General features: G+C 35.1%; 1 protein-coding gene across 2 annotated transcripts in view; it reads right to left on the bottom strand.

The window, feature by feature from the left end:
- PRKD1 (protein kinase D1) overlaps positions 1-15,393 on the bottom strand; it is a 303,790-nt gene that overhangs the window by 271,907 nt on the left and 16,490 nt on the right. The gene's annotated exons all lie outside the window — the stretch shown is intronic.

Below are 15,393 nucleotides of genomic sequence, written 5' to 3'. Positions count from 1 at the left end.
TGAAATGGAAATAAATAATATATCTGATAAAGAGTTCAAAGTATTGTTACAAAGATGCTCACTGAACTCGGGAGAACAACAGAAGAGAGAGATAAGGTGAACACAGTGAGAAAGAAATAGAAAACATAAAAAGGTACCAAACAGAAGTCACAGATTAAAGAATACAATAACTGAATTGAAAATAGACTAGAGAGGTTCAAGAACAGATGAGATGAAGCAGAAGAAAGGATCACTGAACTTGAAGACAGGGCAGTGAAACGCACCCACAGCAGCAAAAAATAAAAAAGAATTTTTAAAAGTGAAGACAGTTTAAGGGACCTACTGTACAACATCAGGCAGAATAATATTTACATTATAGAGAGAAGAAAGGGACAGAGACTTATTTGAAGAAATAATGGCTGAAAAAGCATTTAACAAAATTCAACATCCATTTATGAAAAAAAAAGTTCTCAACAAAGAAGAAACACACATTAACATAGTAAAGGCCATATATGAAAGCCCACAGCTAAAATCATACTCAATAATGAAAAGCTAAAATATTTTTCTCTAAAAGCAGGAACAAGACAAGGATACCCACTCTCACCACTTTTTTTCTATGTAGTATTGAAAGTCCTAGCCACAGCAAATAGGAAAGAAAAAGAAACAAAACCATCCAAATTGGAAAGGAAGAAGTAAAACCATAACTATTTGACATTTGCAGATGACACGATAAGTGAATTCAGTCCAATTGCATCAAAAAGAATAAAATACTACTTAATTTAACCAAGAAGATAAAAGGGCTGTACACTGAATACAAAACACTGATGAAAGAAATTGAAGAAGACACAAATAAATGGGAAAATATTCCATGTTCATGGGTTGGAAGAATTAATACTGTTAAAATGTCCATATTACCTAAAACAATCTATAGGCTCAATGAATTCCCATCAAAGTCCCAATGGCATTCTTCAAAGAAAAGGACAACAATTCTAAAATTTGTATGGAACCACAAAATAGTCAAAGCCAATAGCCAAGACCACACATAGTCAAGGCAATCTTGAGAAAGAACAAAGCTAGGGATATCAAGCTCTCTGATTTCAAACTATATAATAAAGCTACAGTAATCAAAACAGTACAGCACTGGCATAAAAACAGACACACAGATCAATGAAATAGACAAAGAGCCCAGAAAAAAACACATATACATGGTCAGTTAATTTACAATAAAGAAGGCAAGAACACACAATGGGGAGAGGACAGCCTCTTTAGTAAATGGTGCTGGCATCAAAAGAAATGAAATCTTGCCATTTGCAATGACATGGGTGGAACTAGAGGGTATTATGTTGACCAAAATAAGTCAAGCAGAGAAAGACAATTATCATATGATCTCTCTGATATGAGGAATTTGAGAGGCAGAGTGGGGGACTGTAGGAGGTGGGGAAGGAAAAAAAATGAAACAAGAAGGGATCAGGAGGCAAACAAGCCGTAAAAGACTCTTAATCTCACAGAACGAACTGAGGGTTGCTGGGAGTTGGGGGGATAGGAATAGGGTGGCTAGGTTATGAATCTTGGGGAGGGTACGTGCTATGGTGAGTACTATGAAATGTGTAAGCCTGATGATTCACAGACCTGTACCCCTGGGACAAATAATATATTATATGCTAATAAAAATTTTAAAACTAACTAATTAATTAATTAAATGGTGCTGGGAAAACTTCATAGCCACACGCAAAAGAACTAAACTATCTTACATCTTACACAGAAATTAACTCAAAATTGTTTAAAGACTTGAACATAGGACCTGAAGCCATAAAACTCCTAGAAGAAAATATGGCCAGCGAGCTGCCTGACACCTATCTTGGCAATGATTTTTTGGATCTAACTCTAAAAGCAAAGGCAACAAAAGGAGAAATAAACAAATGAAACTACATCAAACTAAAAACCTCTGGAAAGCAAAGGAAACCATCAATAAGATGAGAAAGCAGCCTACAAAAATGGAAGAAAATATTTGCAAATCATAAATGCTCTAAGGGGCTAAGATCATACACACACAGACACACACATACATATATATAACTGACTAGCAAAAAAAACAATCTGATTACAAAATGGGTAGAGGATCTGAATAGACAATTTTCCAAAGATGCTCAAAATCATTAATCATCAGTTAAATGCAAATCAAACAATAATGAGGAATCATCTCACACCTGTGAGAATGGCTAGTATCAAAAAGATAAGAAATGACAAGGGTTGAAAGGGATGTGAAGCAAAGGGAACTTCCAGGCACTATAGCTAGGAATGTACATTAGTGCAGCCATTCTGGAAAACAGTACTGAGGTTCCACAAAAAATTAAAAATAGAATTGCCACATGGTCCAGCAATTCCATGTTTTAACACCCAAATAACATTTGGGTGTTAAAACCCAAAAAGTAATTTGAAAAGAGATGTACCCACCATGTTCACTGCAGCATTATCTATAATAGTCAAGATAGAGAAACAATCTAAGAATCTATCAGTGAACGAATGGCTAAAGGTGTGAAATAAAAGGAAATACTACTCAGCCTTAAAAAAAATAATGAAATCTTGCCATTTATGACAACATGGATGGACCCTGAGGTATTATGGTAAGTGAAATAAGAAAAAGCCAAATACCATAAGATACTATTTGTATGTGGAATATAAAACAAAACAAAAGCAATCAATCAAACAAAACAAAACTCATAGATAGAGAACAAAATGATAGTTTCCATGGGGCGGGGAGACTGAGGATCAGTTAAATGGGTAAAGTGGGTAAAGAGGTAGAAAATTCCAGTTATAAAATAAATAAGCATGGGGATATAATGTACAACATAGCCAATATACTCAATAATATTGTAGTGCATTTTTTTAAATGTTAATAGAGTAAATCTTAAAAGATCTCATCACAAGAAAAAAAAATTTAAAAAAAAAAAAAGAAAAAAATATTTTTGTAACTTTGTATGGTGATGGATGGTAACTAGACTTATTGTGGTTATTGTTTTGCACTGTATACAAATATTTCATATAAATATTGAATCATGATGTTGTACACCTGAAACTAATGTTAAATATCAATTATTCCTCAACTTTAAAAATATTAAGGAATGAAACATACATTGGTCACCTATGCATATCACTCAAACCAGATACAGAATTTTCAAAGTTAGTGAAAAAAATCAAAAGTTTTTAAATAATTTGGTAAGTTCTTTTCCTCAGCAGTACTCAATGATTTTTGGTAAAAAAAATAAATTCTGAGTACTAATTTTCAAGAAATGGTGGTTGGTATTTCTTATATACAGAAATGTTTCCTCAAAAATAATCCTATATACTAATATAGAACTGCCTATGTTTCTTGAAATGTAAAGGAAAATACAATGTATGTCATATGTTATTTTATCCCTTAAAATTTAAAACAAGTTAAAAACTGAAATAAATTTATCCTAAAACAACTACTAGTTTCTTAATTTCACAAATTTAAAAATTAAGTTTTTTTGTTATTCACTAGATCTCCAAAGTTAGTAGTATATCCAATATTCCAATTCGGAATTTTGCAGATCTACACTTATGTGTAGATTTGTAGATTAAGACAAGAAAATCAGGGACTATTTATAACATTTATGCAGGGACTCTCTGTATAATGTTTATTTAATATATGTAATATATAATTACTAATATATAATAAATACATAATAATATATGTTATTTACTATAACCTAAACTTAAAATAGCAAAAAAAGGCTACTTATATCTTTTTTAAGAGTCAGATTTCACTACCTATTAGCTAATAGGACTAAGGAAGCCCTAAAGTGGTCTGGGAGCTCTTCAGGGAGGGGCATGGTCTTTCTCTCTTCATTTTAAATCAACAAGTTTATGTGTGCCTGGGACAGACAATAAAGTACATTACAAAATGTATACTGCATAAATGAATCCCATATTATTCAAATACTGGTGCTTCTGATGTATAAGTGTAAAATACTTCACATTTCATCACTTCACTTGGCTATTAGATTTCTTAATTTAAGGTGAAGCCCATCATCAGTTCATCCACATCATTATATCTTCAATGACTAGACTGATAATTCTGATCAAATTAGAAGTCACATTATGACTATTCATGTTGGTCTTGTTTTTAATTAAGGTGGCTGAGAATTTGACTAAGTAGGCTCTGATGTCCAATTGATCAGATCAATTGTGGTCACAAACTGTGTTATCTTTCCTTTGTTATTTAGCACAGACATTTTAAAATATTTCTTTGAAAACAAAAAGAAAGTTAGTTACATTTTAAAGAACAAATAAATACTACAGACTCTTTATCTGGATGGTAGTTTAGAGGACAGAAGGCAGAGAATATCTTTGTGGGCTGGCAAATTTCAATACTCATCCAGAAGGCTGATTTACAATATCTTGATCACTGGAGTGTTCTGAAGTTTAATTGATTAATATTTATGAAATGTTCAAAGTGCAAATTCTCATACTTGTGATGCAAATATGAAAATATTTATATCAAGGTTAGCACTTGCTATTTTTAATTCAATCTACAATTCACTAAGAATCAGTACAAGCACACACCAGTAGAATGCAGTTTACATCAAATAAATAAAGTATTTTCATAACACTGAATTTAGATATATTTGTAAATAAAATTTAAACCTCTCTTCCTGAGAGTTACTATTATGTAAATCATTTGCCAGTTTTCAATTGTCAGAAAACTGTAGAATCAATTGCTTTTGTACAATTCACCCTTCAACACAGAGAGGTTGTTTACATAAAATAAGAATTTACCATTTAGTATTTTGCCCATACAGGCCTGAAATGATGACCTTCATAATGAATGCGATACGGGAGTATGTAGGAGCTAGCATGAACTGACTGCTTAGCATGTGTAAAGCACTGTGTGTTATAGATTTTATCAATCCACATGCTAAACTTAGAAAATAATTATTATGATGCACAGACACTTATTAGCCCATCTTACAGAAAAGACAATTAGGATCTCAAGCAAACTGCCCAAAATTACTCAGAAAGCAAGTAACCCAGGCTTGTCCTCTAAATCGTTCCCTGATAGTGTTCATAGCAAAAGCCAGTGTTAATAAAAACTCTTGGCTTTCGAAAGAGAAAAAGAAAAATCTTTATAATAACCCTACTACAGAGCAGTTCGAAAGGTAAAGCATTAAAAGTCCATTAATTCCACGTGTTTTCAGCGCCAGATTTATCATTTATTCAACTTACATTTGCATCTGATCCATAGTAACACAAAAATGTTAATATTTCGCTCGATCATACTACCTTCTAACCATTAACATTGCTGGGCCCTTTCCAAAAAACACTCCCTCAAACTATTTTTCTTTTGATCTTTGCAACAACCCCTGGTGGTGGCAACAGCAGGGACGGCTACTCCTGTTAGATGTAAAGATGTGGAAGCACAGAATTCAGAAGTTGGGAGACTATGGAGACTCCCAGAGCTGGTGGAGCTTCTCTCTCCCATGCTTAGAACAGAGCTTAATACACAGTAATTACTGGATTTACATCCATATAAGATCATGACCTGGGTCTTCCACACATAAGCCAGTGTCCTCTTTTCATATTGTGTTGTTGTTACTCTCTTTACGGTGTACTGAGCTCAAAGCATGACCTGGAGAAAGGTGCACTGGAATTATGATTGAATCATTTTCAAGAAACTCATTCAAAATACATTATGCTATTGGAAGAAATGAGTGAAGTTATTTTTATCGGTAATATGGCTTATCAAAAGAATACAATGCCTTCTATTATCAAAAGAATACAATGCCAATACAGTAAAGCTAATGCACCAAATTCACAGTTGTTTAACTGAAGCTGTTATTTCCTTTAAAAAGATACTTTGTGAGAATGGATCATTACATTTTTTAATTGACCCAAAGAGGAGGGGTTGAAAATTTCTCTCCCACAAGGATGTTCCAAGGAGGGAACGAGATACTGTTCAGAAAGTGCTTAGCATACAGCCTGATCCATAAAGGTTTACTTGGGAAATTCAAATAAGTTTAATTCAAAATGACAAAATAAAAAACTGTACCCACAGAACCCATCAAATCTCACATGAACTTGGCTTTTATTACTGGTTCATTATTCAATTTCAATTTTTTTTTAAGATATTATTTGACAGAGAGAGAGCACAACCACAGCAGCATGAGAAAGAAAAGCAGACTCCCCGCTCAGCAGGGAAACTATGTCGGCTTTATCCCAGGACCCTGGGATCCTGACCTGAGCCAAAGGCACACACTTATCCTACTGAGCCACCCAGGCACCTAGTATTCACTTTGAATTTCTACAAGTGTTCACATCTTTTCCTTATTACGTTTATAATCATGAATACTATACGAAATTTAGAAAAATAAAAAGAAAATAATAACATCATCTGCCTTATCCCGAACCAAAGATAGCCCCTATTAGGGCTTTTGCTAATATGTTTATATTCTGTTTTACCTAAAAAAGCAAAAAAGACACAACAAGGGTGAGGATAAAGGGAAAGTAGGAACAAATTTAAAATCCATGCCATAATGTCCTATACCTACTCTTGAAGCCCCAAATTTGGCCCTGACCTTTAGGACAATCAACACAAGATGGAAAAATGTTAATTTCACACTTCACACTACCAGTCAGATTAAAAGCATAGGAATGGCTCAGAAGGGAAACAAGTATTCTTGGAATTAAAATTTAACAGGAAAATTTTCTACAGGTTCTTCATAAAGAAAACTGAACATTATAATGACCATGTATCAGTCCTTACTCCAGACCTGAGTTTCATAGAATCATCCTGTCTTACAAACCTAGAAATGAGTACTGGGGCACCTGGCTCAGTGGGTTAAGCCTCTGCCTTCGACTCAGGTCATGATCTCAGAATCCTGGGATCCGCTTAGCAGGGAGCCTGCTTCGCCCCCTCTCTCTCTCCCTGCCTTTCTGCCTACTTGTGATCTCTCTCTGTCAAATAAATAAATAAAATCTTATTAAAAAAAAAAACTAGAAATGGATGAGTGGCATCACGACAATAATGCAATGCCTTTTAAAACAGAACTTTTTTTTTCTTTAAAAATTTTTTTTTTTATTTTAATAAACATATAATGTATTTTTATCCCCAGGGGTACAGGTCTGTGAATCGCAAGGTTTACACATTTCACAGCACTCACCATAGCACATACCCTCCCCAATGTCCATAACCCCACTCCCCCGCCCCCTCTCCTAACACCCCCTCCCCCCAGCAACCCTCAGTTTGTTTTGGTGAGATTAAGAGTCACTTATAATTTGTCTCCCTCCCAATCCCATCTTGTTTCATTGTTCTTCTCCTACCCCCTTAACCCCCCATGTTGCATCTCCACTTCCTCATATCAGGGACATCATATGATAGTTGTCTTTCTCCGATTGACTTATTTTGCTAAGCATGATACCCTCTAGTTCCATCCACGTTGTCATAAATGGCAAGATTTCATTTTCTTTTGATGGCTGCATAGTATTCCATTGTGTATATATACCACATCTTCTTGATCCATTCATCTGTTGATGGACATCTAGGTTCTTTCCATAGTTTGGCTATTGTGGACATTGCTGCTATAAACATTCGGGTGCACGTGCCCCTTTGGATCACTACGTTTGTATCTTTAGGGTAAATACCCAGTAGTGCAATTGCTAGGTCATAGGGCAGTTCTATTTTCAACATTTTGAGGAACCTCCATGCTGTTTTCCAGAGTGGTTGCACCAGTTTGCATTCCCACCAACAGTGTAGGAGGGTTCCCCTTTCTCCGCATCCTCGCCAGCATCTGTCATTTCCTGACTTGTTGATTTTAGCCATTCTGACTGGTGTGAGGTGATATCTCATTGTGGTTTTGATTTGTATTTCCCTGATGCCAAGTGATATGGAGCACTTTTTCATGTGTCTGTTGGCCATCTGGATGTCTTCTTTGCAGAAATGTCTGTTCATGTCCTTGGCCCATTTCTTGATTGGATTATTTGTTCTTTTCCTTAGCAGAAAAGCTTTCAGTTTTTCTCCATTGAGAATGATATTTGCAGTGGGTTTTTCATAAATGGCTTTGATAATATTGAGGTATGTGCCCTCTATCCCTATACTTTGAAGAGTTTTGATTAGGAAGGGATGCTGTACTTTGTCAAATGCTTTTTTAGCATCTATTGAGAGTATCATATGGTTCTTGTTCTTTCTTTTATTAATGTGTTGTATCACATTGATTGATTTGCAGACGTTGAACCAACCTTGCAGTCCTGGAATAAATCCCACTTGGTCGTGGTGAATAATCCTTTTAAGGTACTGTTGAATCCTATTGGCTAGTATTTTGGTGAGAATTTTCGCATCTGTGTTCATCAAGGATATTGGTCTGTAGTTCTCTTTTTTGATGGGATCCTTGTCTGGTTTTGGGATCAAGGTGATGCTGGCCTCATAAAATGAGTTTGGAAGTTTTCCTTCCATTTCTATTTTTTGGAACAGTTTCAGGAGAATAAGAATTAGTTCTTCTTTAAATGTTTGGTAGAATTCCCCTAGGAAGCTGTCTGGTCCTGGGCTTTTGTTTGTTTGGAGATTTTTGATGACTGTTTCAAACTCCTTACTCGTTATGGGTCTGTTCAGGTTTTCTATTTCTTCCTGGTTCGGTTTTGGTAGTTTATATGTTTCTAGGAATGCATTCATTTCTTCCAGATTGTCAAATTTGTTGGCATAGAGTTGCTCATAGTATGTTCTTATAATTGTCTGTATTTCTTTGGTGTTAGTTGTGATCTCTCCTCTTTCATTCATGATTTTATTTATTTGGGTCCTTTCTCTTTTCTTTTTGATAAGTCTGGCCAGGGGGTTATCAATCTTATTAATTCTTTCAAAGAACCAGCTCCTAATTTCGTTGATTTGTTCTATTGTTTTTTGGTTTCTATTTCATTGATTTCTGCTCTGATCTTTATGATTTCTCTTCTCCTGCTGGGTTTAGGTTTTCTTCCTTGTTCTTTCTCCAGCTCCTTTAGGAGTAGGGTTAGGTTGTGTACTTGAGGCCTTTCTTGTTTCTTGAGAAAGGCTTGTAGTGCTACATATTTTCCTCTCAGGACTGCCTTTGTTGTGTCCCACAGATTTTGAACTGTTGTGTTTTCATTATCATTTGTTTTCATGAATTTTTTCAATTCTTCTTTAATTTCCTGGTTGACCCATTCATTCTTTAGAAGGATGCTGTTTAGTCTCCATGTATTTGGGTTCTTTCCAAATTTTCTCTTGTGATTGAGTTCTAGCTTCAGAGCATTGTGGTCTGAAAATATGCAGGGAATGATCCCAATCTTTTGATACCGGCTGAGACCTGATTTAGGACCCAGGATGTGATCTATTCTGGAGAATGTTCCATGTGCACTAGAGAAGAATGTTAACACACAACTTTTGAATATAACTTGATTCAGGAATGTATTTGAAAAGATCTAGACTAAATGGAGGGATAGATGTCCTTCAAGCAATTTCTATTGACAGCCATCTCTCATATGAGATACTACTAAGTAGCAAGCATCAGTAAAATGCCTGGAATATAGTTTTTCTTTGTTGCCAGTTGAACAGAGAACCACATGTCCTATCAAATAATAAAATATAAATGTAAGGACACCTTCAAAGCCAAACACCTCGAAATGCAAGGTATCTCGCCTCAGAGAGAGTACTACCATACCACCAGGACTCTCTCCAAAATTCATTCTGGAGACTCTTCAGAAATTGGATTAAAATAAATCTTGATACTTAGCTTTAAAATAATCCAGGGAGAACAGGCTAAAGGAGTAATGACTGGGGAACAAAAAAAAAAATTAGTTATTAATGAAAAAGGATTGCTATATTTTAGTAATTACTAAAGCTGAGTGATGGATATATGGAGTTCATAATTAAAAAGTGAAAATGAAAATTTAATAAAGTATTCATGGTACAGCACTAGTTGTTGTTGTTGTTGTTTTAAGATTTTATTTATTTGACAGAGATAGAGAGAAAGCACAAGTAAGCAGATCAGCAGGCAGAGGGAGAGAGAGAAGCAGGCCTTCCGCCAAGTAGGGAGCCCAATGTGGGACTTGATCCCAGGAGCCCAGAATCATGACCTGAGCTGAAAGCAGCTGCCTAACCAACTGAGCCACCCAGGAGCCCTTGTACAGCACTAGTCTTAATGTACTCTTGAAGATAAACTATGAGGATACCAAGAAACTTAAAATAAATATACGTATATATTTCACATATAATTATATGTTTTTACAAATACATATGTTTTATATAACACAAATATATACACACATAAATAATATGATTTATGAGGCACCTGGGTAGTTCAGTGGGTTAAGCCTCTGCCTTCTGCTTAAGTTATGATCTCAAGGTCCTGGGATCAAGCCTCACATTAGGCTTTCTGCTCAGCAGGAAGCCTGCATCTCCCTGCCTTCTGCCTACCTCTCTGCCTACTTGTCATCTCTGTCTGTCAAATAAATAAATGAAATTTTAAAATAATAATAATAATATGATTGCTTCTTTTGAACCAATTATAAGCTTGGAAACATTGACCGACGTAATAAAGTTAGATTTAGAAAAGTTTATAGGTACCTGTCTTTATGGCAATAATTAATTAACAGGGTCAGTCCCCAGTCTGGGCTCCTCATAATTCCAAATAATAAAATGTATCAATTTATAAAAGAATAATTTCTTTGTGTTCTCTAAAACAGGCATCTAACTCATTCAGAAGAACTATCAAATACTTAAGAAACAAGTTAAAGGGAAGAGTAGGTAATTTTTCTCCACTGGATTTGTTAATTCATCCAAAGATATTTAAGACATTCTACACATACAGTCTAGTAGTTAAGTACATAAACTTTCGAGCTTAGATGCCTACGTTGAAATCCCAACTCTGTCACTGTCTATGTAATCCTGGACAGTCTATGCCCCAATTTTCTCCCCTGTAAAATGAGGGTAAAAAGTAGTTATCTACCTCTTAGATAAATGAGTTAGTCTAGGTAGGCCCTTTGAAAGACTGGTATAGTAATGGCTGATAAATGTCAGCTATAGTAAAGATAAAAACCATTATTATAATAATGACTGCTATTAATATTTTAACCAGCCTATCAGAAGTTGATTCCTACTAATGTTTATGCCAGTGGTCCCTTACTGGGCAGATTCTGATGGAGCTTAAATGATCAGGGTTATATGCTGAGTTCAAACAGATTAGCTCCCAACTGGTTCTTGATCATGGATTCAAAGGCCAAGGTAAAATTAATAAAACCTGAAAGCAATTTGGTATTATTCCTGATTTTAAAAGGTAGCACTAAAGTATATCTAAATCCTAACCATACCCAGTATAAAATCATTGGCCTAAAATACCCAGACTTAGATTTTTAGTTGGAAATCAGTTTGGACTAAAGATCAATAAATCAATAATATGTGGAGAACAAACACATGGTCACTTTTCTTGAAGACAGTTTAATTGTATTCTGGATCTGCCAGATGAGTGATGTCACTTCCTAAGCTGATGTTCATGTGCACAACTACAGTGACTAGGTGAGATGGAATCCCCCACAAAAGATAAAAGAGCACACCTTCAAGGAAGTCAGAAAAATTCTTGGAGTGGAAAGGCAGAACGATCACACTACATCAGCAAGAGCTGTAATTTGGCCCAATTCCTAAAATTTGACCAAGTTTCCCCCTAGGGACTCCAGTCTTCCACATCCCTGTACCCCAGGAATGGTGGGGGGAGGGGCCTATGATCAATAATCCGAAAATAAACAGGATAAATGGTTTTGGTTTTTTGTTTTTTGAGGGGAGCTGGTTGTTTTGTTTTATATAACAAGAGGCCTACTCTTAAAATGTCTGGATAAAAGGTGCTATTTGCCAATGGAGAAAACACACTGCATTGTGCAAATCCAAGCTGAGATAACTCCTGTTCTCACCAGCTGCTTAGTTCTTTATAAACTCTTAACAGGAAAGGTGGAGACCATCCTTGGAAAGCATAATATGTTAAAATTTTTAAAAAAAAAAAGTCTAAAAAATTATTACCATTCTACCTCCTATGAATGAGTGACATGGGGGCTTCATCTCCCCTGGTTTAGCGCCAAGGTCTGGGAGAAGCCCTCCCCAGGAGTGACTGTAGAGACTATACATAACTTCTGGCTTACAGCATGCAACTGCTCAAAATACAGTGGCTATGTACTTGGGAGTGACAGTTTCTTCATCCAAGGACTGGATGTTATGCTAAAACACAATAGGGTTCCAGAAAATCAAATATGATATCTACCCAGCGGGGTTTATGACTCTGGAGAAAATCAACTCATGAGGATCTATCAGACATTTAAGAATGTCCTAGGAGGTTTAAAACTGCATGAGAAAATAAATTATAAAGAAAAAAAAAACCAACAAAACAGCAGGGCAGAAAATTTAAAACATATGAGGTGTAAATCTCAGTTGTCAAGAGCTAGAATTCCAAGAGGAGAAAATTAAAAGAATTAGGAAAAGACTTTAAAAAAAAATCCCAGAAAATAAGATAAGAAACTCAAACAGAAATGTACATATAGATGGATAAACAAATATATAACACCTGTCATCTAGGATACAATAAAGAAGTACTGAAAGTATGAATAAAATAATTTTAAAGGAAGCACTATTTTAAATCATTTAAAAAACTAAAATATGACTTAAGAAATACAAAACACAGTAATTGAGGCTTTAAAAAGTGCAAAATTAAAGTAACTAAGGTTAAGAATTGATAGGACACAAAGGTATATGTTTTTAAAATATAATCCTAGTAACTCACATGAAAGCAGCCAAACTAGAGACTATTAACTATGAAAAAGTTCCTCACTGGGGGCCAGTCTGCTGAACGTTCCCTGTCAGCCCATCAGAGTTTCTCAAATTCACTTCACAAGCTTGTGGGCAACGAAACAACAGCAAAGGGACTTCCAGCTAACATTGGTTGAGTTTGTCATTTCCTGAATTTTCCCCCAAAGACACTGCTCTTCTCTACCACCTTCTCTTCTGCCATTATTTTTCATATGTGAGGTTTTCAATATTTCATAATTATGTTCTTTAAATCTACAGGAAAAGTAGGCTGAGATTTGACAAGTAAAACACTGAAGTGTCTTTCATCTTTCAACTAAGTATCCACTAACAACCACAAAAGACTCCTGTTTCAAAGACTCAATTCAATTCAACAAATATTTATTCAGGTTCTATCATAAAATGTTTTCAGGAAGGAAGGCTTTCTTTCTCTGGCTTTAAATCCTTGGCCCAGTTAAATGAGAAGAATATCAACTCCTCTGAAGAGACTCAAATCCCAGGGTTTTTTGTGTTTGTTACCTCAAATACAAGTCCAACATTCTCCCCTAAGTACCTCTTACCTGCCAAAACACTTCTAATCCACTTTTTAAAAACATTGATTTGAATAATAATTACTGATCAAAGGTAGAAATAGCACTTCCTAGAAAACAAATAGCAAGGATAAAACAAAAAAAAAATTAAGTTACTTACAGATTGACCATACAGCTTTGCTTCTGGGGACTTAACAGTAAATAATGGGACAAAACATTCTTTCCTATCATTCAATGCCAGGCACTGTTCTAGACACCTGGGATATAAGAGTTGGTGGGGTTGGGGGAGAGACAAAGATTATGGCCCAAAGGGTGATTTACTCAAATTTATTGACTTCACCTAATAAAAGATGTTCTGAAACTTTCTGTGTAAATCAAAGTTGTCTCAATCAAAACATATGTTAAATTAACAAAGACAGCTCTACAGTGTTTAATAAGCAATGTAAAGGCTTCTTTTTCAAAAGAAAGGGCAATGGGTGAAAATGGACATATTAAAAATGACAGCTACACTTACAATACTTTAAAAAAATCAGGTTTTTATTTTTTTTTTTTAAAGATTTTATTTATTTATTTGACAGAGAGAAATCACAAGTAGATGGAGAGGCAGGCAGAGAGAGAGAGAGAGAGAGAGGGAAGCAGGCCCCCTGCTGAGCAGAGAGCCTGATGCGGGACTCGATCCCAGGACCCTGAGATCATGACCTGAGCCGAAGGCAGAGGCTTAACCCACTGAGCCACCCAGGCGCCCCCAAAATCAGGTTTTTATATTTTAGGTTTCTAAAGAACACTATCAAGAACTGACAAGAACAAAGTAGAGTGAAATTTTACTCTTAAGAAATTATTCTATGGAATTTTCTTAAATATTTATAGAAATGTTTATTTCTCCTCTCCCCGCTGCCCATTAAAGAGAAGATTATTTTCTAAAAAAAGAAAGAAAGAAATGTGTATTTCTCAAACTGTTTTCTAAAATATGAAAATGAATTTGGTTATACAGAGAAATTATCAGGCCAGTGCTTACTGAAAAAAAGCAGGAAAATGGGAATTGTTAATTTTTTAAAAATTGTGTTATTTGTTCATTGAGAATTTGCTAGATATATTTCATATGCAGTCAACCCAATACTGGATTTAAGTGTTGGTTATTAAATATAACAGTTTATTCTGTACCTTATCAGTTGCTTCTTCTCATTTTTCTCTTTAAATACAGAATAACAACAACAAAATCTATGCATTTGCTTTTCAAGCTAAAAAAAGCAAAGAGTCACTATAAAAACCATAATCTAAATATTAAATTTAAGAATATTACTGATAAAAACTTTTTTAAAATATTACTGATGATATCAAAATATTAAAAGATAATAGTAATTTAGGAAATTAACAGACAAGTTCAAATACAAATATATACATATAAGTAGAAAAAATTTGCCAAGGTATATGCATAAAGATGTTTAGAAACAAAAACAAAACTGACTCTTAAATATCCAGGAGTAGGGAATAAGCAAAACATGTTGTGATAAATCCATACACCAGTTCTTTTTTTTTTTTTTTAAGATTTTATTTATTTATTTGACAGACAGAGATCACAAGTAGACAGAGAGGCAGGCAGAGAGAGGGGGAAGCAGGCTCCCTGCTGAAGAGAGAACAGGATGCCGGGCTCGATCTCAGGACCCTGGGATCATGACCTAAGCTGAAGACAGAGGCTCTAACCCACTGAGCCACCCAGGCGCCCCTCCATATACCAGTTCAGTGCAAATATTGAAAACTAGTCCTGGGGCACTTTGGTGACTCAGGCAGTTGGGCATTTGACTCTTGATTTGGGCTCAGGTCATGATCTCAGGGTCAGGCAGCCATCACGGAGTCTACCTGGGATTCTCTCTCTCCCTCTCTCTCTACCCCTTCCCCTCAGCACACACTCTCTAAATAAATAAACAAATAAAATCTTTTTTTTTTTAATGGTGTCTTAAGCATTCTTTCTTATATTTAAAGAGGAAGATATTAAAATAAAAGAACAATTTTATGAGTTGTGACTAGGAGATAGGCAAAATCCCAGAGGCTGCCAAGAGTCAATTATACATATTT

The sequence above is a fragment of the Mustela nivalis genome, assembly GCF_964662115.1.
Source record: "Mustela nivalis genome assembly, chromosome: 6".
In the NCBI taxonomy this organism is placed as follows: Eukaryota; Metazoa; Chordata; class Mammalia; order Carnivora; family Mustelidae; genus Mustela; species Mustela nivalis.
This window is presented reverse-complemented; position numbering and strand designations above follow the sequence as displayed.